Source organism: Vicugna pacos, chromosome 35, assembly GCF_048564905.1.
Source record: "Vicugna pacos chromosome 35, VicPac4, whole genome shotgun sequence".
In the NCBI taxonomy this organism is placed as follows: Eukaryota; Metazoa; Chordata; class Mammalia; order Artiodactyla; family Camelidae; genus Vicugna; species Vicugna pacos.
The window spans coordinates 5,060,122-5,077,565 of record NC_133021.1 but is presented as its reverse complement, the minus strand read 5'-3'; the positions used below and the strand labels follow the sequence as shown (position 1 = coordinate 5,077,565).

Genomic DNA, 17,444 nt, shown 5'->3' with positions numbered 1-17,444 from the left:
GGGCCGTGGGAGCTGGCGGGCTGGCCAGCAGCTGTTCCACGGCCACAGGCGGCAGAACCCAGGTTTCCTCAGCATGGGCTGTCCACAGGGGTGGTGGCACTGGGCACTAAGGAATGAGAGCAAGCATTGCTCAGACATCCCCTGAGGCAGGCAGGGACTCTTTACTCTGCAAGTCCTTGGCAGCAGGCAGGTTCAGGGAGAGAATGTTAGACACTCAGATGGGTAAGATAATGTCACCTCCTGAAGGAGGTGACAAGGATATACCATATTCTAGCTCTGCAAGTCATTCAGGTTGGCTGGAGCCTAGAGTGAGGAGAGCGCTGAGCAATGAAGCCGGGGCGGCCCACGGGGGCAGAGCGCCGCTCACTGGCAGTGCGACCCTGCAGCTCACTGCCCTCTTGCCCCTTCCACCTGCTTCTAGCGCCAAACTGAGCCTCAGCTGGCGGGGAGACAGGAGCCTTTTTCCACCACGTTAGCGATACCCAAGTGGTCCAAACCCACACTCAGAAGAACCTGTAACGAGTAGAGCTTGTAACTTTGTACATCAGGGCACAAATAAGAAATGAGATTCCCTCTCCTGTCTGTCTCTCTGTCTCATTTTCTCTCTCCTGCTTTTTTTAGCTCAAAGTCCAACAACTTCTCCTTTTCTAACAAATAAATAGCTTAATGTTTACTTTACCTTCTCCCTCATGTTCTAAAGGAAATGAGAATATAGCCCTTAATTTTTCTTGCAAAAATGATGTTTGCTGAAGGTGGGGTTAGGGTTAGTGGGCGGCTGTGTGGAAGGAGTCTCTGCTGGGAGCTCTCAGTCCACAGGAAAGAAACATGCTCTTTTCCACCGGAAAAGTGGGATACGCCCCTTTATCTCATCCATGAGTTGTTTTTCTGCAACTGCGTTTCTTGGAATCATGCTGATACTCACTTTTTTGTCTTTCTGAAACTATACAACTTTGGAACCCTATTTGTTTCAGAAACACTGTATGCTTAGAGTGCACAGATTACCTTTTTGGAAATAATTTTGGATTTATAGAAAATTCGGCATTCTTCTGTAAGGAAAGCTTTCCCTCTCCCTATGTATTTATGTATTCACCTCTGACTGGACTTGTGGATTCCTGTTTTATTTAATGCGTGGTAATCTGTCACTGTCGCTACTTACTTTGATGATTAACGTGGCTCAGATTTGGCCAGCGAGGATCCTTGCAAGCTGGCGTCTATGGTCTTTGACAAATGTCTGTAATTCCTTGAGCAACAGGTGACCCACAACCATCTTGTAGTTCCTCTGCCTCAACCCTGGAGCCAATATTTCCAACAAGTACTGGTTCTCTTTAGTGGATGTTGATATGAGGACACCAAGATCTGGGCACTCAGTATGTTTATTTCTGCTGGAGTGTCATTGTTTCTAAACCCTCTTGGAGAGCAGAGCTGGGAAGTATGCGCATGTGCACACGTAGACACACAAACATACAGACACATCCAGCTGCATTTCTCTCTCTCTCAGTGTAGCTATATTTTAAACTCATTAGTTTACACACCGGTGCTTCCAATTCCAATCCAACACCTCAGGGTTCTCTCCAGCCCCTCTCTTTCCATATTTATAAAAAACACCTCCAGCAGGATGTACTTCTTGGCTCAGCCTCCTCGTGTGTAACTGCTCTTTCTACCATGCCAGTTGCCTCCTCAGCCTCCAGGGGCTGCCACCTCCATGGCTCCTGCCTATTTCAAGAGAGAAGAATGGGTAGAAAGAGTGGCCTGATGGAAAGGAAGGGAGGAAGGAAGGGAGAGAGGGAAATAGAAGGGAAAAAGGCAGGCACTTATTCTGTCTCAAGGCTTATCACCTACACATGGTTCAAAAAACCAAGAGCTTACTCAAAGCGAAGGGTTCAATACTGTTTCCGAAAGCTAAATAGGAAAAGAAATGGATACAATTACAATAGCCAAGAGATAGCAACAACCCAAATGTCCACTGACAGATGACTGGATAAAGATGTGGCAGTATATCTATACAATGGAATACTACTCAGCTATAAAAAAGAGTAAAATAATGCCATTTGCAGAACCATGGATGGACCTGGAGATTGTCATTCTAAGTGAAGTAAGCCAGAAAGAGAAAGAAAAATACCGTATGAGATCACTCATATGTGGAATCTTAAAAAAAGACAAAGGAACTTACAAAACAGAAACAGACTCACAGACATAGAAAACAAACGTATGGTTACCAGGGGGAAGGGGTGGGAAGGGATAAATTGGGAGTTTGAAATCTGCTGTGATTTTCTTCCTCATTTGAACAACTTCTAAGCCCTCTATTCTTTCAAACAATTTTTATCATTTATTTTTAAAACTTTTAATGGAAGTTTAGTTGACTTACAATGTTGTGCTAGTTTCAAGCGTACAGCATAGTGATTCAGCTATACAGACATATATATATATGTATTCTTTTTCAGATTCTTTTCTATTATAGGCTGTTACAAGCTTTTGAATATAGTTCCCTGTGCTGCACAGTAGGACCTTGTTTATTCTGTATAAAGTAGTTTGTATCTTAAGCCCTTTATTCTAAGCATACACTGTTTTTGCTCTTCTTGGCCTGTCTTACCACTCAAAATCTACAAGTCGGGTTCCCCAAACTTTCTAGGTGGAGCCACAGTTGGGGAAATGGTGTCAAGCCTGGTGCCCTCTGGCTTCAGCGCCATGTCTTACCACTGGACACTCAGCTGCAGTTTCAAACCTCCATTAGCTCCTTCAAAGCCTGATGCCTGATGGTCCGGTAACTCCCTGCATTTGGCAAAGGAATTCTCTCCTCTCTTCCTCACAGATAATGGCCTGTGATGAAAAAGATAAATGGTTCTGAAGCTTTTCCAGATGGGGAAAGCGAGGGCACAGAACATGGTGCCGCCTGCGCACTGGTCTGTAGTGTGCGCAGTGGGTCCTGTGACTGTCAGAGATTAACGACACCCTCCTGAATTCCCAATCCCTGTGTCGGGACAGCAGTGAAAAGTATTGTCTTATTGTCCTTATATGTCAAGGTGATCTTATGTTCTAGTAAGTGAAACTCTTCTCCCACTGACAAAATCCCCCTTTAAAATAACAGTTAAGTAAAACTGTCATTAAATTAAAGAACTTTTAAATAAATAATAGTAAGTAATAGTAAAAGTGTACAAGGACATGGCAAAAATTGTGATAACCCAATGACTGAAGTCTGTGAAACCTCACTATTTTGGAAACACTGTGAAGTCTGGTAGGTAGCTGTGACTAAGCAACTGAGATTCCACTGTCACTCGCTCTGTTCTCTGGAGGACACGTAAGGACATCGCCCCTTCTGACATTGATCTAGGTTGTAACGGCCAGAGCCCTTCGTAGGCTCTCTGTTCGGCCTTAATGCAGCCAAAGGCTGACTTCGTCACCGCACTTGCTCGCAGTTAGAGAAGCAATCTTGTCACAGGTTTGCAACAGCCAGGGAATATGCTGACAGGGTCCAATCTGAGTGACAGTCTTCGAGTCCTGTAAAAAGCCATACAATTAACCCAAATAAGGAAGCAGGCAAGTTGGCCAGGACCGGGCGTAGAGGCTGGCATGCCGCCTCCCACTTGGAACAGCAGTCTAAGGGCGTCCTCTTTTTGGCTCTTTCTGGGAGGCAGATGCACGCCCTGGGGCGTGTACAACAGGTACAGTAAGAGCAGTGCTCTGGGAGACCCTGAAAGTCCACCAGGACGTCGTCAGTTGGGGGCCACCTTTGCTTGACAGGGTTATGGTATTTCCGTTATAGCAAGTATTATTTTAGCTTAAAAAAAAGATAAATATGTTGTTTAAGTGGCAGGTTGTAGGAATGGTAATTCCATTCTTGGCAAAGTCTTAAGAGGAAAAGCCATGCGGTGGGGCGGCAGGGGCAGGGGGAGTGGGGGAGATGAACGCAGAGCCTGTTTATTCCTTATTTATTTTGTTCATCTCAGCCCCTTTACTTCTGGGAGTGATTCCAACTTAAAAAAAAACAACAAAACAAAAAACAACAGAAAAAACCAACACACACAATCAATTAAGAGACAAGCTGCTTACAAATTGCCAGGAAATGAGAAAAGGCCTCCCCTACTTGCTATCAGGCCCCTCCCCTTAAACATGTGGATTTGATCTTTAAACAAAAAGCCACTAATGTGCTGTGTGATCTGACTCAAGCAACTTGCCCTCTCTGGGCCCAAGATTCCTTCTGTTCACAGTGACGGAGTCATACTATTTCTCCTCAGTCTGTAATCTATTTTAGGGTCACCGACTTCTTTGAGAATGGGAAGAAAGCTGAAGATTTACCCCCCATTTCACTTTCTAGACACATACAAAACGTGGCCTGTAATAGCAGGGGCCCCCAGAACCCCGAGCACCCTCGTGAGAGGGGTCCCGGGGTCTCCCGCAGCCCTGACGGGAGAAGCAAACTGAAGACCGACATCCCTCCTCAGCCCTCTGTTCCAGGAACAGACAAGGACCAGGCAGGCCTTCCTGGGAGGCCCTGAGAGTGGAAATCCAGCTTCCCTGGCCTGGCCTGAGGCGCTGCTTCTGGAAGGCTGCCATTTAGGCAACCAGCGCTGATGTGACATTTGTTTAATTTGCAGGAACACACTTTGCCTTTTTTTTCCTTTTTTTTAAGACAGAGCCGGGTGTGGGGGAGTCACCCTCATAAAACCTTTTACTTTCTTGCTCTAACGGGACACATAAAGGCTGATGGGGCAGGAGGAGCCTGCAGGCTGTGCAGGGAGGACGCCGGCAGCCCCAGGGTGGGAGGGACAGCCTTAGGAGGACAGATGATGCAGCCTTCGGTGGCGTAGCCCTCAGGCCCCCACACTGGGGTCTCACCTCCTCCTTCTCCCCCTCTCACTTCCACCTGAACAAAGCTGCCAGCACCACCCCCTGGAACCTTCTGCCAGAGGATTTCAGCCGCCCACTCGGTGGTCAGGGGCTGAGGGCCCTGCTGGGACATTTCTCCTGTGCCAGGCCCTGGGCGAGGTGCTCAAGCCAATAAAGGAAAGAATAAGACCCACACCAGCCAATAATTTTAACCAGTCCTGGTTGCAAGAGGCACCAAAGGACTTTCACCTTTGGGTCCCAGGCCTGGGGGCCCGGCTCTGTCCGACTTGCCCCCAGAGTCATTCACCTGAGAAAGCTGAGCTGGGGAAGGGCCCATGGTGTTCACACGGCTGACAGCCCTGTTCTCTCCCTGTTGGAAGGTTTCAGGGGAACCTTGAACTGAGGCCTGAGGGCCTAATAGTACCCAAGGCAGGCTGCCTTGGAACTGGTTTCCACAAATCTCTGATTATAGCAGTTTCTACTCAGAAAACAGGTCGCCATGGCCTTGGAAGCACAGGAAAGAGGAGGGTGGGGGGAGGGTGGGAGGAAGGGACAGAATCCGAGATGAAGCTGTCAAGGCATACAGAGACTCCATCACTGCACAGATCCTTCTGAACCTCTCCCTCCTTCAAAGAGCCTAAAATTCTCTGGTCTGCATTTCCCAGGTCATGCGGGAAAAACCATGTAACACTCAGATGGACAAACCAGAACATGCTGTGAGCCCTAGAGAAGGGACAGGCAGGGGGCACAGAGCTGCTCCCTCCTTCACCCCTACAGCTGCAGACGGAGCAGGGGCGGTCCCACCACCAAGTCTGAACACGCACTCCCAGGCGTCTGAAGCATCTGGTCCAGAGAAATAAGAACAATGAAAAGATAATGGCTGGTTATGAGAACATGGATAAACCACCAAAGGGCGGTTTTGTTTCCTCATTCTCTACATGTCAAAAACAATACAACAACAGGAACCAAAAAAAAAAAAAATCTGTCTGGAAGCAGCCTTGGTGACATCCTGTCCGGATGTCAGTAAGTCCCCTCTCCAACCCCTAGCTGACAGGACCAGGAGTCATGAAATGACCTTCTGAAGAACACCGCCCTTTGCGGTGGACTGCAAAGTGACCGCGAAGCTTCCCATCTCTGGATGCGTGCGTGTGGCCCTCCCATCAAGAGCCGGAGTCTCTTCTCCACCCCGTGAATCCGGCCTTGGACACGTGGCTTCCTTGGCCAACTGGACATTAGAAGACGTAGTAGAGGGGCTCTAAAAGTGCCTGTACATTGGGGCTTCCCTTTGCTGCTCGGAACCTTCCACCCAAACATGAATGAGTCCAGACAGACAGGGTTCAAACCAGCAGAGCTACTTTCAAAGGGGAAAGATGTTTATCGAGGGCTACATTCATGTCAATGGCTGTATCTACATATGAAATTCAAAGAAGAGGCCAGGCCTGGGCAAGCCTCCTAGAGGATGCGACCATCTGGCCCTTGCCCCAGGGGCTACTGACGCAGGCCACCCCGGACCTGCCAGTCCCCCTCAAGCCACCCCAGACCACAGGAGCCACGCAGCTAACACAGAGCCGTGAAAAAGCACAGTTTGTTGTTTGAAGCCTCTAAGTTTCGGGGAGGTCTGTTATGCTGCAGAAACCACCCGCCACACCCTCCCTGCCATCCACTCTCAAGGAAAAGAACTGGCTGGTTCCTAAGGGATGCTGGGCCGACTGGACCCAGTGGGCCAGGAAAGCGTCCCGGGGCCAAAGGGGAAAGAGCACTCAGCACGGAAGCCTGAATTCAACCCACCGTCCTGCTGTGTCGTTCACTGCGCGCGCCCTTGGCGAGAGGCAGAATATGTCTCCGAGCCTCAGCGTCCCTACCTGCGCACAGCGGACGGCCAGCCGCCGCGTCACATCCTCGTGGGAAGGAAACGAGGGCGCATCTGGGGAGACCAGTGCCCGGTAAGAGCCTGCCTCACTTTTACTTGTCTTCACCGGCTCTCGCAGACCCCAGACCTGCTCACACGGGAGGGCCTCGCCAGGGCGGCAGGGAAAGCCTGTTGCTCAACCAGCCGCTCCGATCTGCGGCCGAGGCACTTGGTTTTTTAATCTCTCTGAGGAATGAGACATTTCATCTAACATTCACCGCATCAGCAACTCTGTAAGTAAAATGTAGAAAACACGAAGTCTTTATTCATTCCATCAAGCGGTAATTAGGGCCTGGAACAGGAACCTTCCGTCGGCAGGCACTCTGGCCTAATTGGGCGAGAGGACGACTCTGGTGGGGGGATCTTGCAGGGTCTGTGGAAGAAGGCCTCATCCAGAGCCGCAATTTCCCTTCTCCGTTCACAGCCTCGGAGAAAAAAATTAGAATGCTGAGCTGTATTAGGAAATTAGACAAAGTGGGAGCCACACTAAACAGACAGAACACACACAGCCCACAACCTGCAGGACCCCCGCAGATCCCTTAATGTAAACACGCTGGCAAGGCGCTCGGCTGAGGCAGCCAAGGAAGACGGAGAGGCAATTTTAATTTTGTTGTTTAAAAAGAAGCAGCTAAAGAAACTGCCTTTATGTTATACTGAGATGCTGCTGCCCGCCGCTGGGCTCCAGTGAAGAGCCGAGGCTCGGGCAGGGAGCGAGGGCAGGTCAACAACACCTGTTGGGGAGAGCAGCCAAGAAGAGGAAGAGGAAGGAAAGGGAAGTGACAGTTCTCGGGCTTCGGGGATGGCAGGTCCTAGGAGAGGAGCTCTGCCTACCTGACCCCACTGAGTCCTCTTGGGGGCCCTACGAGAGAAGCATCATCCATCACCTTGTGGGAAGGGATGGGCTCCGGTCACCCAGCAGGTGGGGAACACCGAATCCTCACCTACCAACACCGGGAAGGCAGGAAGGGTGGCTTGCAGGCAACTCCCCCTCGTGCAGAACTCTCTCATGAGGTCACTGCATCTTTCCTAGAAGTGGCCAGTAGAACTTCTCTTAAGTCCATGGCACAGAGCCAGTCCCACTCTGAAACCAATCGTTGACAATGGCGTCATGACGTGACCACAGTTAGCTTAGATTAACCATGGTTACATCCCGTGGAGGGGAGGAGGGCTCACCTTCCCTGAAAACGTCACCACCTCTTTCATGAAAAAAATTCGTAGCTGAACAAAACTGGGGTTCTACTACAATGGAAGATGGGCGGAGATGGTTGCTGGGAGGGCAGCCGATCGAGAAGAAGTGCAAGATGAGGGCAGAAAGTTAGATGGACGGGCCAGATCATACAGAGCCGTATACAGCACAGCGAGGAGTTAGGATTTTATTCTCAGGATAATGAATAACCACTGCAGGGTTTAAGCAGAGGAATAACATGAGACAACTGATATTTTTGAAATGCTGTGCTGTGTAAAGAACACTTGGCAAGAGTGGCAGTAAAGAGACCAATTAGGAAGCTATTGTCCTAGGTCAGGAAAGAGACAATGGTGGCCGGGGCTAGAGGGTGGCAGGGGAGATGGAGAGAAGGGTATTCATTCGAGACACACATTGGAGGTAAACTGGCAGAACCTGGTGGGAGATGAGATGTCGGAGGGGAGAGAGGAGAAACTGGGGCTTTGCAAATGGGTGGGCAAGGGCGCTATTTACTGAGCTGGGGGAAGATTTAGGGAGAAACAGATCTGAGAACACAGATCAAGAGTTTGGTTTCTTTTCATATGTTTGGGTTATCTGTAGAACATTGACATGAAAAATTCAAGGAGACAGGCAGAATTGCAAGACGAAAGCTCAAGAGAGGAATTTGGAAGTCATCACTACATAGACGGTATTTAAAGCTTGATAACAGGTGAGCTCACCTAGCAAGGATGTGCAGATGGAGAAACAGGCTGAGGACCAAGACTTGGGAGGTCCAATATTTAGACGACAGAAAAGGAGGAATAAACAGAAGGGGGGGGGGAGGCAGAGGAGCACAGCCTGGAGACAGCGTCTCCGAGAAGGAGAGGGTGTGGAATGCTGCGGAGAAGCCAAGAGGACGACAAAGTGTCGGTGGGGGCGGGCGGCACGGAAGCTGTTGGTGACCTCCCCGAGTTGTGAAGTGGCGTGGTGGGGAGGGGTGCCGGACTGAAGTGGGCAGGAGGGTGGCTGGGGGGTGGACAAGAGGAGGCCGTCTGTGCAGACAATTCTTCTGAGTCGTTTGGCGGTGAAAGAGAGCAGAGATGGAGCAGGAGCTGAAAGAAGTATTACAATCGCAGGCGGCTTGTGACGTTTTCAAAGACGACGGATAAGAGAGCAGGTCTGTACACTGCTGGGAAGGACCCCAGGTGAGTCCTTAAGAGGGTAAGAGGCTGGGATGCAGAGCCCACGTGGAGAGACTGGCTCTCGGAGTTTCAGGAGGGATGAATCTGAGCACCGCAGCAGGCGGGCTCGCAGACTTAGGGGAGGAAGGGTGAGGGGGCTCCAGTCTGAAGCCTTCATCTCCTCCATCACGTCCGTGAAGTCTGAGGCGCGATGCTGAGCTCAGAGCGAGGTGTGGGGGGTGAGGTGGGAAGTAAGAGGAGGGAAGAGAAAGGAGCTCTGAGGAGTGAACAGGGAGGCTACTAGAGGAACATCAGACAATAAAAAACCTTAAAAGGCCATTGACTTGAACTCTGGTTTTCAGTTAGGCAATCTCCCAGCCAGCCTACGGGATCGCAGAGCTGAGCGGACAGGGATCAATCGGGGAACTGGCACAGAAAGCTTAGTTCTGCTCTCAGTGCTCATCGTTAAAGAAAAACAGGTACGTTTCTGTAGGGGCCCCAGCAAGCATGTCTGAAGGGTGTGTGTGCGGCCACGCTTCGGTGAGTCAGCCTGCCTTTGCTTGCCGGCTTACATACAATTTCTGGGCTGCATCATCATCATTTCAGAAGAATCTGTAATTGGCACTGGTTCTTAAGCTTGAACACGAAGTTTTCTGGTCCTTAAATTTCCCCTGTCAAATACTTAATGACCTGTAAACTACTTAAATACACCAAAAGAGCTTCAATTTTAAAGGACCTACCAGTAAATCCTTCCGTAAAGTGACCTTTTTTTTTTTTTTTGTAACGCAAATAGCCTGGACCTAGAGGTTTTTCTGAAGAGAGGCCCGCCTGCGTTCTGGAGCTTTGTGGCCAGAGCAAGCACAGGTGGTTTGTACTGACATCTTGTATTTCCGAGGACATTGACACACATTTGCTCAAATTAATTACTCTTCCAAGATCTCACCCCTGACTCATTTGATGGGAACAAGAGCTCCTGGGCCGACGCGAATACAGAGGGGAGGGTGGGGTGGAGGCCAGCAGAGCAGGCCTGGGACAGACAGTCTGCCACTCATTAGAATGGAAGCAACAGCACTTCACTTACACCCAAAAGTTTGTCTGTGAGCATCAATCCCCAAGCAACAAATACCAGAGCCATGTGGGACAAAGACTGGGAGAGAAGAAAGCTGTTGTGAGGGTCCGGACCAGGGTGGGGAGTGTGGGGGTGGGGTGACCTCCAAGAAAATGAGGGGGTACGGGAAAGGAGAGGGGAGGAGGTAGAAGCAGCTGGGGTGCACCACTGAGGGCATCCACGGTTAACCCCACCAACACACTTTTAAGTTAAACTTCTGATACCATTAGCACTATGGTTACAATGAAAAGGTATGAGAGGCAGGGTGTGAAAAGCAGATCAAGTTGTATACAGAAGGTGGCCAAGGGATATGCCCCATGAAGCACTGCTGAACAGTGGCACAGCCAGGCCCCAGGCCCACCTGCCACTGTCACAGCCCAGCTACAGGCTTGGGAGGAGGGAAGAGAGATGAGGCCGACCTCCCAGTATGGTGACTGGCCTCAGTTTATCCCTCCAGTCGGGAAGGAAGCAGGTTAAGAAGCCAGATCGCCTGTGATTTAACCACTGGACACACTACCCCTTGGCAATGACCATCACAATTTGTGAGTGTCTCAGGCCTTAGGTCAGGGTCTGCCTATAGACACCCAGGGAAGGGAGGGAGCGGAGGATGAGTTAAGTCACATTCCTAACCTCTCAGCATCTTCACTTAACCTGCCTGTAAAAGAGAGATAGAAGGACCCATCTCAGGGGTTGCTGGGAGAACCAACAATGTGGGTAAGTCACTTAGCATGCCGCCTGGCGTCAGTAAGGACTCCACAAATGACAGGTTTGGTGGCGCCTGGAGAAAGGGACCCTGTGGCAGAGGCTGCCTCCAAAAGCCATCAGATCCCAGTGAGATGGGTCACTGAATCATGCCTGTGTCACCACAGGGTCAGCCTTGGGGTTCCCAGACCAGGGCTGAGTAAAGCTTATATTCACACATCCACTGAGTCACTGTACAATTGAACTGAGGGCCAATTACATTTCAGGCACTGTGCACCGCCTGGGAACACAGCAATGAGGAGACAGCAGGCCAGCAGAGGGGGCACCTGGACCTCAGGGAGCAGCCACAGACCCCAGACCACCAGGCTGATATGCATGGCCCAGGGCTCGTTCTGGGCAGGCAGCAGAGCCTGCCTGATTTCATTCTGTTTCTCTGGGGAGGACAAAGCCTGTGGCTATGAGGAAATGTGCTGCCCAGGCAGGATGAACTCAGAAACAGGGTGCTAGTAGAGGCCTCCTGGGACCAGCTGAAAGGAAGCAGAGGCAGGGGTCACTGGCAGGTGCTGGGCTGGGGCTGTATTTCTGCTCATTACTCAGTGAGCAATGCCCTGGGTTGGAGACCCTCTTCCCCTACGTGCCCCTCCCCACTCGGCTATGCTCTGTTGTACCTCTGACAGTACTGAATCTGTTAAATGCTTTATATTCCGTTTGCCAACACAGGGATGATTCAGAACAAGATTGGGTTATTACAGATTCAGGAGGCACTACACACACGGCTGTCATGTTTCAGTTACCCTTTCTCTCGGTTTAATAAAATTTGCCACACTAATACAAAGCCATCTTTTATCGTTTTCCCTGCAGTTGTAACAAGTTGTCCAGCTCCCTCCTGCTAATTAAAGGAGGAGGGGACACAGCAGCTCATTGGAAAGCCAGTTTCCAGTGAGGCTGTCAGTATCTTCGCAGCCATTTAGCTCTGGTTCTTATGGACGGACCTTTAATGGCCCGCTCCTCCATGATTTGAACCGTAATGAGGTCAGCAGCTGGTGGCACCTCCGCCCGCTGGCAGCACAGCACTCCCCCTGGGCTGGATGATGTGGGCTCCGCAGTCCGTCCTCCCACGCCTGTCTGGCCCGGCATCACTGCCTCGGCCCTGATGTGCGTGTGACAGCCTCCCAGGCCAAGGGTCCCCAACAGAATAACCAGGATTGGAGGTCGGTGGTTAGACAGGGCCCCCTTGCCCCACCCCCGCCCCTCGGTGGAGCAGATAACCGGAAAAGGGGAGGAGGTGGGAGAAAAGGAAATGGGAAGAGAAAAAGGAGCTGTAAACAAAGAGCTGCCCTTGTGCTAAGTCCTGAGATGGGTCCAAATCAGCCCGCTTCCGGAGGGCCCACGCTTTGTTCGTCATCCCACTCGGGAGCCTTTAGGGAGCGAGGCAGGGAGAAGGGCGCCTGTTTCACGGCGAACATCTACCTCCGCGCGCGTCCCCGTCTGTCCGGCTAACTACCTGCTACAGCAGCTGGGCTGCTGCCCTTTAGAACAAGGAGGCGCGGGCAAGCAGGCGCAGGATCATTCCCGGCGCAGGCGGCCTCCCCTGGCGGGGCGGGCAGGCGCCCCCGCCGGAGGGCTGCGGCTGCAGGAGGTCCAGGCACTGGGGACTAGAGCGCCCCCAGGGCAGGGCAGGAGTCGGCCCCGTCTTTTTAGGGGGAGGGGGGCTTCCCCCAGGAGACGCCTGTCTTCTCTCGGGGCTCTGAGACCCTTTCCATCCGTGAGCTTCGACCCCACTCCTTGCGCAGAGTCGGGGAATCAGAACACGCCAAGCCAAGGTCAACGCTGGGGCGGGGGCGCTTGGGCTGGTCGGCCCTGCCAGCCCCTCGGCTCAGCCCGCGCCCCTGCGTAGTATGCAGTGGTCGTCGCCCCCGCTGTCCCCCGGCGGCGGCCTGGGTTCCCCGGCCCTCTCCCCTGCGCGCACACTAAGTTTACAGATGGAAGCCGGTGGCGCCCGTTGCAATAAAAGGCAGCAGCTCCGCTCCTGAGCTTCAACGAGAGCATTTTCCCCTGTAACAAAGGGCTGGATTCAGCAGCCCACTGCCATCTGAGCGGGGCGAGTTGCCAGAGTAACGAAGGCCTAGCGCACACGTGGTGAGAGGGAGCAGGGCTGGGGGTCCAGGGCGCAGCAGCCTCGGCTGCCATCCAGGCCCAGGCCATGGGGCCCTTCCTCGGGCCGTCAATCCCTTCCTCCTAAGCATGTCTCCTCGGCCCCAACTCTCCCTCACGGTCCTGCCCCCACCCCACACACCCTCAGCCTTTAAGAGGTCCTCTGGGAGCTTGTATTATGTTCATGAGACACACCTGGAGCACCTCGTCTGTGACGGGTAATGGGTCAGGCCATCGGGAGTCAGCCGGGAGTCAAACTGGACACTGGCTGTGCCCATGGTGGGCCTGGGAGGCACAGCCCACCCCAGACGTGGCGGGTAACAGCCAGAGAGAAAGCAGATGTGGGTTCCTGTCTGTCTGAACAACAGGTGGGCTTTTCTGCAGGGTGGGGAGGAGCTCAGAGCCGAAAAGCCGGGAGTGCGTGTGTCTGATTTCCTTGGATGGAGGCGGGCCAGAGGACAGAGTTCCGAAAGTGCTTGGGCCTGCTAAGCCGTGGAAGGAAGCCAGCAGGACGATGAACAAAGCCCACCCATCCTGCTCATAACCGCAGGAGGGCGGCTGCTGCTCTTCCCCAGCCCTTGGCCTAGTAAAGGCTGAACTTGGCTTTTGGTCCTCGGTTTTCAGAAGTTCACATTTTACTCCAGAAAGTTAGGGTTGCATTCCACCCTGCTTTCCTCCCAGGGACCTAAAAAGGTAAGGATGGTCTTAACTCCTTTTACAAGCTTCTTCTTGGGCACCGGGTTCACCCAGGCCCCAGAAGTTGTTCCCTAGAGCCCGGAGAAGCTGGAGTATGGGGGATCCCAGAAGCACCCCCCGGGATCTCACAGCTCCTCTCCTGAAGCTAGGCTGAGGGCTTCAGGGCAGCTGCCTTCCAGACAGCCATGTGCTGGTATCCTAGGAGCAGCCAGGCCCAAAAGCAGTGCTGGCTGGCCAAGTAACCCTGAGGCCACATGGGAAAAGAGGGCAGCAATAGACACTGTCCATATGTCCAGTACACAGAGAGTCGCTTTCCTTTGTAACCGACAAAGAAGAGGTTGTGCCTGGAGGGAAGACGAGGTGGGGAGGCCCACCTCCCTAGGCCAATTCCTGGGAGCTGGGCCAGCTGGGTCCCTGCCTGCATGACTGACATCTCAGTAGTCACATGCATCCCACAGCCCAGTGGTCATAAATCGTCTATTTCAACCACATGAAGCTGGAACAGGGCGGGCGTCCACAGTGAGGGCCCCCATTGCCAATAAGCAGGCAAGCCACACGTATTTGGAAACTGGCTGCCCACTCTGGTCCGCCAGACGTGGCTCCTCCCTTCTCCCCATGTCTAATCAGCAGAGTCCTGTCAACTGGCCATTCTACAGAGTCAAATTTATCCACTTCCAGACCTTTCTCACTAGCATCTGCAGCAGCCTCATGTTTTGTTTTGTTTTGTTTTGTTTTTTGCCTCCTATCCAGCTGCCCAGAGGATCTCAACCTGTGCCCTTTTGTAGAAATCCCCACAGTGGCTTCTTTGTGCCTTTAGCCTCACGTACAAGACCCTTCACAATTTGATCTCTGCCATATCTCTGGCTTCTCTCTCCCCTCACACCTTGGCTCCAGCCTGCTTGCTGTGACCTAAACAAAAGTCTTTGCTGGCTTCTGTGTGTTCTGAAGCTCTTCTCACAGCCTCACAATACCCTACACCTCCCATTCTTCTCTTCCCCCTGCTGGCTCCTAATATATATCTCCTGCTAGATTCAGCTCCTGCATCACCTCCTCCAGGAAGCCCTCCCTTGTTCCTTGCCATCCATGCCAGGCTGAGTTTCCCCCTCAAATATATTCGTGTGCTCTCCAGATAGATTCTGAGCTTCTCAGGGGCAAGGCCTGGCTCCCTCAACTTTTCAGCGATTCCTTACTGGCAAGCGATTCCGAGTGACTGAAAGTCAGATATGGGTTTGATTCTTCGCTCTTCCATCTGGGAAGGTCACTTAATTTTTCTGACTCCCTTATTTAAGTGGATAATAATAACATAAGACTCTTCGGGTTAAGTGAATTAACGTGTTTAAAGGATTTAACACGATGCTCGACACAAGGTGAGATGGACTCTGTACTATCTGTGTCTCCTCGGCAGCCAGCCCAGCTGGCACATTCTAGCCACCTCCTCAAAACCGCCGAGTGAACCAGCACATGAAAGGAAGAGTACGGCATGGCTCCGAGTCTCCGCACCCACGGCCCGCCTCCCCAAGATAGGCTTGGGTTGGTCTGTAGCCCTTTTCCAGTGGGTCATGAAGAACTGGTGACCAGCTGACATGCCCCTCACCAGACGTATGTGGCCCCGCAGTCGAGAGTCAGATCCAGACACATGAACGGGTGAGAAGGCAGGAGACAGAAGCACAGATGAGACTGAAGGTGGGTGCCTGTCTCTGGGCCATCGTGAGGCTCGAGGGAGCGGAGAAGGGGCGCTGGGGATGGTCCTGTCCCACATAAAGACCTTCTCCTACATCTCCTCGCCTGCTGTTTCCTGCTCCCGAGACCTGTGCTGCCCCGCTGTGTGGTCTGGGAGGCCGTGTCTACACGTGAGAGCCTCTCCCAGCGCATGCTGTTGCTGCGGCTAAGCATGCCCAGAGCAGGCTCCTGCCTCCCGAGCGGCTGTCCAGCCGCGCCTGGAACTGTTGGGACTGATGCTTCCACTGGGGCAGGAGAAGGGAGGGACGGGGCCTAGCGGGTGGGTGGGTAGACGGGAAGGCCGAAACAGGAGGGAAAGAAGAGAAGAGAGGCTTGAAGCCCTGATGCAGATCTAGGGGGAAGCCTCTGTCAGAACCATCTGAACTTCCAAGTGGGCCGAGCTGAGGACCGGCAGCAACCAGCCCTCTCCGGACCGCCCTGAGCCCCGGGGCTGCTCCTCTTCCAGCTCCACCGCTGCTGCTGCCCGTTGCTCCACTCACCCTCGCCCCCGACCCCAGAGACCACACACCAGGGAGCAGGACCAGCTTGCTCCCTCCCTGGCTGGTTTGCAATTTTGATTTCTCACCTTCCCAAACAGCCAGGATTTATGGCTCACTTGACAGAAATATTTAATTTTCCAAATGTCTATTATTCAAAGGCTGTGGAAATCTCCAGACCTAACATTTCTGCATTAATATCCACATAGAGCTGAGGCCAAATAAAGATCTTCCCAGAGGCGTGGCAGGGGGAAACAAGGAGGATGAAATCCTGGGCAGAAAAGGAAAGGCCCCTAGACAAGCCCCCGTGAAGCTCACTCCAGCCCCCCAGAGGCACCAAGCCAAACACCAAAGCTTTGTTATCGTCCTTATTAACACCAGCAAGTGCTGAGTGCGCGCCCGGTGTTGCGCTACGCGGTTTGAACAGCCAGATCTCGTGTAATCCTCGCAGCCCTGTAATCAGCCCACTTCTCAGATGAGGGAACTGAGGCATAAAGTAATCTAAGATCACCCAACTAGAACCCCAACTTTACCGACTCTTATCCACTATCAAACCAGCTCTTCTGTATACGTGATGGAAATTCTCTCTTTCTTTCTAATGGTGTAACTATTTCTATTTTCAGTGGAACTAACTATTCAATTCAATTCTGTCTCATTAGATTCAGTGATGAATTCAAAGTGTACATATTTGTAGGGACCCAGCTATGCATGGAGCACTGCTGCGGACATAATAAATGTGAAGTCAGGCCCCTTGTCGACCACGACCACGACCCGAAAATCTCTTTGGAAAGCTGGGCACATGCAGCGTCAGCACAGGCAGCAGGGTAACGCCACCCGCTAGCGGACTCAACCCTACTGAGATAAAGGGAACAAAAAAGACTCAGAGCAAACAAGAGAGACCCTGCCGGGCCCCACTCCAAGCCTAATGCGGAGAGCGTTCATTCACACTAAGTGCAGGACAGGGGAGAGGAGAAGGGAGGCGGGCAAGCTGGCAAAAGTTAGAGGCAACCGACAAATCACAGAAAGTGGGAAGGAAACCAGGAAGTTCAGCTGTGGGGACAGAGTACCCCGCGAAGCTCCGGAGTCCTGGCTCACTAGAACACAGAGTGGTGGGGTGGTTTCCAGTAACCCCGAGTGATGAAAAAGTGATTAAGCTGCGTGCTGAGTACACTGGTTAAGAAAGCATGACTATTAGTCACACTTTCCTTATGTCCATTCACATGAAAATATTTCATTCAAGCTGCCAAAGTATTTTTTTTTAAAGTTTTGGTGCTTAAAGAAGTTAAGTTACATTCTGTAACTGGCTCTGTAATTAAGCACCACAGCCAGGCAGGACTGGCAGCTCCTGCTGGACAAGAAGATTGTGTCTGGCCCTCGCTACTCAGGGCCCAGCACAGGTAAGCACTGAACCAGAGATGAGGGTCCTGGGGCTGCTGGCGCCTCATTCATGCACAGCAGAGAAGGCAGGGGGAGCTAGGGAGTCTCTGCCCCT

General features: G+C 52.1%; 1 long non-coding RNA gene across 2 annotated transcripts; it reads left to right on the top strand.

The window, feature by feature from the left end:
• Positions 1 to 8,835: 8,835 nt before the first annotated feature.
• On the top strand, positions 8,836 to 11,702 carry LOC140691479 (uncharacterized). 2 transcript variants are annotated; one of them, XR_012067129.1, is made up of 3 exons: positions 8,836 to 9,100; positions 9,439 to 9,555; positions 11,153 to 11,702. It is a non-coding gene; the product is annotated as an uncharacterized lncRNA (long non-coding RNA). The 2 variants fall into 2 exon arrangements; XR_012067131.1 differs by lacking the exon at positions 11,153 to 11,702 and adding an exon at positions 9,870 to 10,297.
• Positions 11,703 to 17,444: the final 5,742 nt, after the last annotated feature.